General features: G+C 46.4%; 1 long non-coding RNA gene across 1 annotated transcript; it reads right to left on the bottom strand.

Moving 5' to 3' along the window:
• Window positions 1-3,828: 3,828 nt before the first annotated feature.
• Window positions 3,829-8,491, bottom strand: LOC310892663. Its single transcript, XR_014578297.1, has 2 exons — window positions 8,256-8,491; window positions 3,829-8,156 (listed from the first exon to the last, which is right to left on the bottom strand). It is a non-coding gene; the product is annotated as an uncharacterized lncRNA (long non-coding RNA).
• Between the last annotated feature and the right edge of the window lie 16 nt (window positions 8,492-8,507).

Below are 8,507 nucleotides of genomic sequence, written 5' to 3'. Positions count from 1 at the left end.
AGCCCATGCAATAAGCATTTCAACCCTGATGCTTTAGAAGATGTCCTGTGTGAAACAGTAACTGTAGTTCACATGGAAAGTAGAAATGAAGATTTGTATAGGACGAAGTAAAAAAAATTATTATGGATACATGTATATCTGTAATGAATTGCTTTTGATCTGTATCTGAGTAATTTATAATCTGATGATCTGGCTGTACGTGTTTCAACTCTTGAACAACCCCATAGCGTTAATAAATACAAAGGAGTTAGATGTGCTTGTGTCTCATAAGACACAAAAAAACCCCTATATTTTTCTTTAACCTACTACAAACATTGCACTTTGCATTTTTATGATATGTGGAGTATCAAGTCAGGAGAAAGCTTATGAGAAATTGTGACCGTCAGAAGATGGGAAAAAATATAAAATGTGAATGCCCAGTTTCTAATAGTCTACTGATGCTGTGAAACAAATATAGATTATTATGTCTACCCCGTACTTTTATATTTACATATTGGAATGTATGTTGAAGGGTTTAACTGTGAGGTTGTTGAAAGTAAAAGTACTTTTAGAAAACCAAGCCATGCAATATTAAAGGGGGGAAAAGATTAAAAAGTCTTTTGTTCAAATGGAAGAACAGAAAACAACATGTTGTTTAAGCAGGATTTTATTTTCTTCTACTCAAGTGATGAAGAGGCTTTTGTAAAGAAAGGCTTTCATCTTAAACATGCAGTACTCCATCACAACATAATTACCCTAATTTGTATTCCGCTGTAGAAATAGGCTTTTTCAGCTTAAACAAATTAAGCAACAATCACTAAGCATACATGACCAGCATTTTTTCAAGTAACCTGTTATCAGCTCTGGCTATAGCTTTATCTTGATAGAGTGGAAATCCTGTTTTATTTTCCTACTTTTCCCCTCAGGATTATGTCAGTCAGATTGCCTGAAGAGGCTCTGTGATTTCATGGGCTGGAGCAAGGGACAGAGCATCCAGGGATTATTTCCTACAGCCTTACTAAATCATTATGTGATCTGGATCAAATCTTTCCTGCCTTTGGGCCCCTCTTTAGGAGGGGGCCTAAGTACATACTTAACTCTGAACACGTGAATGCCCCAGCCACGCTCAGGAGGCCTTTTAAACAGATGCGTGTGCTCCCTGGTGAATAGAGGCTGTTCTGCTGCTCTTTTCCTCTGGCTTTCATTGGTACTTATGTCCTCTATCTGTATTTATGTTATTTGTCCTTTATCTGTGTAACTATGTGTATCCCTGCTGTTTGCATACATTCTTCTAATTATTAATCATACTCTGATTTAGTGGATTGCTACCAGTGAGGCTTTGCCTTCATCACATTCTCCTCTCCAGTTCCTCCTGGTACAACCCTATGGGGATTCCAAAATGCTGGACAGGAGTCTGAGCCAGGTCATCAGCCTACTCTGTCCTAGCAGTGGGGGGATGACTCCTGACTCCACTGTAGCACTATTATTGAGGAGCAAATGGGCAGAAGCAGTGAGTGACTGACTTGGATTGGAGGGACCAGCAGTGTCACACCAAAATCAGGGTCTCTTTTTGCCCATTGCTGGGTCTGGATGAGATGAAGTCTCACTTGTGCCCACTCTCCAATGTGCAGCTGCAGAAGTGTCTTGCTCCACATGGACTTGCTAAGAACCTGACAGAAAAAGGAAAAAAAAAACCACACAACTAACCAAAACCAACCAAACAAACAGAAGGAGAAATTGGGAGAGTCAATGATGCCATCCCAAACCTGTGGTAGAAGGAGGAAAGGAGTGTCCTGTCTGTTCATAAGGCAGTAGAGTTAAATTTGGAATTACAAAAGATGCTGTTTTCAAACGTTCCTTCCACCCTCATATAGGCTGATCCTGCAGGCAGAAATCCTGAAGTAGATAGCTCCCAGCAGGAACTATGTGAATGGGAAGAGAACATAGCCACCTCCAAAAAGAGTGGGGTCCATCACTGCTCCTCCTAAAGTGCCTGAGAAATGAAATTCACCATGTAGACATGTTGTTTGGACAGTGTTTTACCAGCACATTTATTGTGATCTCCTCTGGCACAGCTGAGATCAGCTGTCAAAACCACAGGAATTAGTGGTAATGGATGGGTAATGCCACCTTGCTCAGCCCTCTCCCATCCCCCTTTCTTTTCCTGCCACCCCTTGCAGGACTTTCCTTTCTCCTGCAACCCCCACAGCCTGCTGGAGAGCAGCAAGCATGAGGATGGTGAGCTGAGGATGACCCCAGCACAGACAGAGCAGTGCCCTCACTGAGAGGGCACAGTCCTTTCACGACTGAGCAGGGTGAACAGACCAGGGGTTGTGATAGCCACAGGTCCCATTAACAGGTTTGGGGTCAGTCAAAGAAATCCAAACAATTCAGTAGGGAATAAGACAGGACACAGGCACGCCTATGATGTAGCTCAGACCAGCAAATGGGTTGAAACGGGGCTGCTGAGCATGACAAGAGGTGTGAATTCAGGTCCCAGGTAAGCCTGGTCGTGGCAATTAGGGCTTGCGTTTGGACTCAGGGCCCAGCACAGCCCTTCCTCCCATCACAGCGTGTCCTCACACCTCACAACACCCTGGGTTTTGTTTGCACACCCTGGTGTCTGGGACATCATTGATGGTCCAGGAATCATTAGGCAGAGAGGCAAGGTAATGCGTCAGCTCTGAATTCAATCCAGGAAAACTGAATGGTAACTCAGGAACAGGCACACCTACAGTGCAACTCAGACCAGGCCTGATGACCCATGGCTGAGCTGAAATGGGGCCCATGGGCTGACGGTGTGGGCCTGGTGAGGCTGCTCAGAGCAAATAGGGTGTATGGGTGCACTCAGAGCCCAGCACAGCCTTCCTCAGTCCTCTCTGGGCTCTGGACTGAGTGGATGACCTCTCTGTTTCCCTCAGAGACAGCAGAGAGTGAGCAAGCAGTGGTGGTGGTGTTTGTCCCCTAGTGCTTAATACCTGACTTGTGCTCAGGCTGGTGCTCCTGAAATCAATGCCTCAAGAGCTTGTCTTTGTTAATTCCACCATCCTTTGAACTACCAAAATCCAGTGCTTTCTGTCATCACATGGTGAATCCATAGCCCTCCCTTGTCATCACTGGATGCAAGGAGCAATATGAAGCTACAGTCTCCAGCAACTGATGCCAGAACAAAGCTGTGAAGACTTAAGAGGGCTTAAATGCCCTTCACAAGCAAGTGAGGATGAGTCAGGAGTATCCTCATGACTGATATGAGGATTATCACCCATATATTGTATATCATGCCACATACAGAAGAAGATATTTATCATTCTGAGGGAAAATGGGAAGGAATTATCCACACAACAGAGACCCCTTTGTGTTAGAGAGCTGTGACTAAGTGAATGTGCTGCTTGACCTTGAAATACAGCCTTCTTGAACTCCTTCCCACAAATCTAAAATTCTCAGTGCTTCCAGCAGATATCAGAAGAAGATGGGTAAGAACATAAATCTTTGCTGTTACAGCGAGACAAGACATGACCCAACAGAGACTATTTCCACTGCCAGTTCTGGGTGCCATCGTCAGGAACAGACTTGAGCAAATATTTCCTCTCAGGCCTGCTTCCTTTTCTTCTGTTGGTGTTTCATTTCCACCCCTGTACTCAGGAGAGTGGTTGCTCCATGTATCCAAGAGGAAGGTCTCCTTTCCTCTTGAGCAAACCAGTTTGCTTCCCTCTGCCCCAAGCTTTCATGCCCTGGCTGGGATCCAAACAAATGATTTATCCCTGCTGAACTTATTGCCTCTTTTAAGGAAATCCACCTCCTCCTTTAGCTTGTCCATGCTCAGGAATAACAAATACTACAAGCAACCTTGCATTTAAATGTTTATTGAGCAATGAACCTTCAGGGAATAAATACTACAGCAGGAATTCACCAAGACTCTCTTAGGGCTTGACAGCCCAGACAGCCATTGCACAAATCTTTGTTAGCCCTGCCAACACTTTTTTTTTTTTTAATCAAAGGAATTACAAATTTCTTAATCCTTAGGGTTACTTTTAATGACTTAGAAAGGATCAAGAGCTGTTTAAAACTGTATTCACATTACAAGCAGGCAGTAAATTTCAAGCTACTAGTCAAGCTTGCTGTCACTCCACGTGAACAACGCCACAGAGAAGAGGCTCAGCAAAATTTGTGCCCATGCGCTGGTGTTCTTCAACGAATTTCAGAATATGGAAGGTGGTCTGAACCTCCCTGATTTTAGAGGTCTCTTCCCCATTTCCTAGACAGATGACTCTCTGCTCATGCAGAACCTCTGGAGGCATGATACATGTGCTGAACAGCAATCCTGGCTAGGACTCCTTTATCTTTAGCTTACAAAATTGTTTCTTTCTTTGCTTTTTCAGCACACGGAGCAGGAATTCACCCTCCAAAGTTAGGACTGCCTGTTAAAATGGTACCAGAGTCATTAACACAGCTTCCAAATTCCCCCGACTCCTCTCCCCAGCTCTAGGGAGTCAACACAATTACTGCAAAGCATATGCTGTGTAAAACTACTAAGGCAGTATGAAACCTTATAAAGTAATTCACTAATGATTCAGGCTAGACTATGATAGACTGAAATCTCCATGTCATGAAAACCCTTCTCTTTGACTCTGTGGCATAAAGTGAACATGGCAAAAAGGCCAGACCTCCAAAACAAAATTCTAGCAGAGTTGGCAGAGTGAAAGTGCCTGCAAGATAAAGAGACTACAAGTAAAAATGAAAACATTTTGTTTTAAATTTCTGAAACCATAGAAACCGAAGAATGAAATAAAGACTGCCTGTTACGTTATTTTTCTCTTATGTGATTCATACCTGCAACTTTCAGATCTATGAATGCACTGAAGATAAGCACAGAAATCAGCTTGAGAGACCAAATAAAAGAAATGTCTTTTATATCAAGAAGTGGGAGAGCTTTGGATGAATAGAGGGAGTTCTTCAGGAAGGGGAAGAAGCTGTCTGGATCTCTGCCACCTTAATACAGCCCTGCAGAACCCTCCAGTCCATGAAATCACGGGAAACACAATTCCCACAGAGACATCACCCCACAGTGTCAAAGTGCTTGTGATTCCTACGCTAATCTCATAAGAAATGTCATTAAGTAGTATCACTTCATCGCAGCCATGTATGAGGCCTTTCCAAAAAGTGCGTGTCCTCCTTGACAACTGCTGTCATTTACGATTGTGTCTCATGAGCTGCTTGAAAAGTTCTGCAAGTCACTCTGCTTCCCAACCTTCACCCTCTGTCCCACAAACTCTGTGCAGGATCCAGCTAACTCTGAGGCAGAAAATGCTCAATTTCTATTAGTTTCTCCATTGTGCTTCTGTCAATAGGTTTTAAACATCCTGCGGATATGAGAAAGTTATAAGTTGTTTCTGATCCAAATCCCCTGGCCGGGGAAACCAGACGTGGTCCCCAAGACAAAGGGATTCTCACGCTGACAATGTGAGAGCTCCTTCATGTCTCTCCAAGCAAACCTATGCTGCAGCAAGCAAGTTTGCTGGCGTGTTGTGGCACCCAGTGCATCGATAGGCCTCAATGGCCCCGACCAGCCTCACATGGGGCCTCCCTCGGCCGATGGCTCTGAAGGGCCATCCCAGTCTTGCTGTGTGTCATCAGCTTGCCTTGTCTGGGACTGTTTGTGGACTTTGCTACCAGTGCCAGGCTCTGCTCAGCTCGTTCAGACTCTGGGGAACTGTGCCCTGGTGGTAAGGACACTGTCCATCCTATGGCTCCCCTGTGTGACGTTAAATGGCTGGTGACAGGGAGATTCGGGCTGACCAACAGCAGGAAGCTGGGATGAAGCTCAAGCTGATGAGGCTGGGTAAATGTGGCATAATCAAGCCTGAGAGCAGTCCCTTGGCTGGGAAGAGGGCTTGGGGATGAAAACATGGGTTCCTTGAGCAACCTGGTATGATAGGAAAGACGTCAAACTGCCCCTGATGAGGGCTCAGAGCTCCCCCAGGGAAACTCAAAAGGCTGGAGGGGTGTTAAGCCATCCTGGAGACCAGCTGGGGAGGAGAATCTGGCCTCCTCAGTAGAGCCCATGTTAGTGGAAGGCCACATTCAAGGTCCCTCAGAGCAGGTCTCCCTAGAATAGAAATCAAGGCACTCAGGGGTCCAGGCTGTCCTTGAGCAGCCTAGGAAGCTGGGGAGAAGAATCAGGCCACCCCGAGGAGTACCAGAGGCTCGTGGTTGGAGAGGATGAGGTGGTATCTGTGAGAAACCATGCAGGTTTCAAACCCTCCCTGGACAGTCCCAGCAGCTGGGGTGATTCAGGCTGCCCCAAAGTAGCCTTGAAAGCTGTGTAGGGTCAGGCCCTGGGTAGTCAAGGGGATCACAGTGTGTTGGCCCAAAGAAGGCCAACCTAGCTTGGGGGTCAAGCCACCCCTGAAGTGGGGGTATGGTCACCTCTGATGAGCCCTGGAGGTTGTCTCTGCCACCCCTAAGGAGCCCCATAGCCTGGACAGCTGGGTGTGGGGATGAAACAAGGTGCCCCAGAAGAGTAGGGAGCTGGTAGCTTGAACCCCATCCTGGGTCCCCTATACCCATGGCTGCTCCCAGCTTCAGGGCTTCCCTGGGGTGCTTGACAATCCCTGGCTGACAACTCTTGACTCTTACAGGTGAATCTTGCATGAGGGATCTTCACAGTCAAGATTTTTCTGTGGGTACTTAGCGGAGAGATGTATGGTGATATTGACTTGGCTGACTCCACGGATGAATTTCTGTCTCTGTGTGTTGAGCAGAATGCTGATAGAAGCACAGACTGTTTACAGAATATATAACAGGTACTTCAAAGACTTCTCCTAGCTTTGAGCTCTTCAGTCACAGTCTTTTGTGCATAATGCATTTCATGTTCTATAAACCTGATACAATATAGTCCTTATTAGATAAAGGCAGAAGAATTACAATTACTCCACTTTTCTCCCTGGGTTATGGGTTAAAAGTCAGATGAAGACACAACAGCTTATGATTCCTAAATTTGGAATTACAAGACTAGAGTATCTTTCCCCTGAAAGAAAGGGATCGAGGAGGAAATTCTCCGCATCAAAAACTGCAGTTCCCTGGGATCCCTTCAAAATAATTAGAACATATTGGCTAGTATTCCAGTCTCTTCTAAACCTGCTTAACTTTGTGCATATTGATAGCTTTAGTAACTGAGACAGCAGTGCATATTAAGAGCTACAGCATTACAAATGTGCTTGCAGACTTGCAGAGCTAAGTTTTTTGTTTTTTTTTTTTTCCAAATCTATATACCCTTTCATTTTTCTGGATACTTAATTTTTGCAATTTATTTTTGTAAATCTGCCATTTCTTTAGCACTGGTGATGTTACCCTCTCCGTGTTTTTGAAATGTTCAGTAGTAACCATGTATAATCCTGATCCATTCAGTATTTTCCTTTTCCTGTTAGAAACGAAAACTTACAGTTCACGTGCAGTACCCATTTAAAGTAGACTAGATAAAAAGACCATTCGCAGAACCTGTCAGTCAAATTGAGCCACAGCAAAAGCAAGAAACGTCATGTGCAAAGGGATGATGGTTAGCATTCTTGAGTTGTATTTTTCTTTTCTCCAGTCCCCTCCGTATGCAAGAGGTTTTGCCTTAGCTTCATGTGGAAACTGGCTTGCATCAGGCCGTTTCTCACCGCATCGAGCTCTCCACGCGCCCAGCTGGCTGTGAAGTTTCTCTTTGCTGCGGTGCCTCTGTGTAATCCCAGCCAGTTTCCCTTTGCAGCTGTGGGGGGGCTGCTTTGAAGTGCCGCTGTAGGTGGCTGCCCGTGCCGCAGCCGGGGCCTGCAAACACGGTCTCCGCTGTGGAGCAAAATGAAAACGCTGTGGCGCTGCCATGGGACTGTGTGCTTGGTGGATGCAGGAGGAACTGACGTCAGGTGCCTCAGGATATCGTCCTGCTGTAACGGCACGCTGTCCTGGTGGACGTCTCCATCCATCTGATCCACCACGTGCAGGGCCCACAGTGAAGGGCTGCGTGTTGCATACCTCCCTTCTGCTCTTGGCCCCGTCTGCTGGCTTTCAAGACTTCCCAGGCGTGCTGGGAATCTGCTGCGTCTCCTTGGCTGCCGGTTGTGAATGCGGTGACCTCCTTCAGGCACAACGAGAGCAGCTTCCTTGCATTATTCCCACCTGTGCGGCTCTGATATGCACTGCTCATACAGCACAGAAAATGATTGTATAAACAGAGGCCACTCAGTGCAGATCTTATTTATCTCCTGGGGAGGGAAGAGAGAAGCCCTCCAGCTTACCTTCGGCGTGCAGCGGGGGTGCGCGACCATTTTGCCTTCTGCCCCCACGCAGCCTTCCCCGCTCGCTCTGAACCCCAGCACTGCTACGGCAGGCTAAGACGGCCAAACAACAACGAGGCCACGTTTTTCACCACCCTGACGCCCCACCGAGGGAAAGATAACAACCTGAGCCCTGGGACCCCTTCCTCAAAGCCCCTCTTCGGGCGAATCCAGCCGCTCGGGGCCGCCAATTCAGCCGACAGCGAGCCCGGA

This window comes from Anser anser (genome assembly GCF_964211835.1).
Source record: "Anser anser genome assembly, chromosome: 1".
NCBI classification, from domain to species: domain Eukaryota; kingdom Metazoa; phylum Chordata; class Aves; order Anseriformes; family Anatidae; genus Anser; species Anser anser.
Note: the sequence above shows the minus strand (reverse complement) of the source record. Positions and strands in the feature narration are given on the sequence as shown.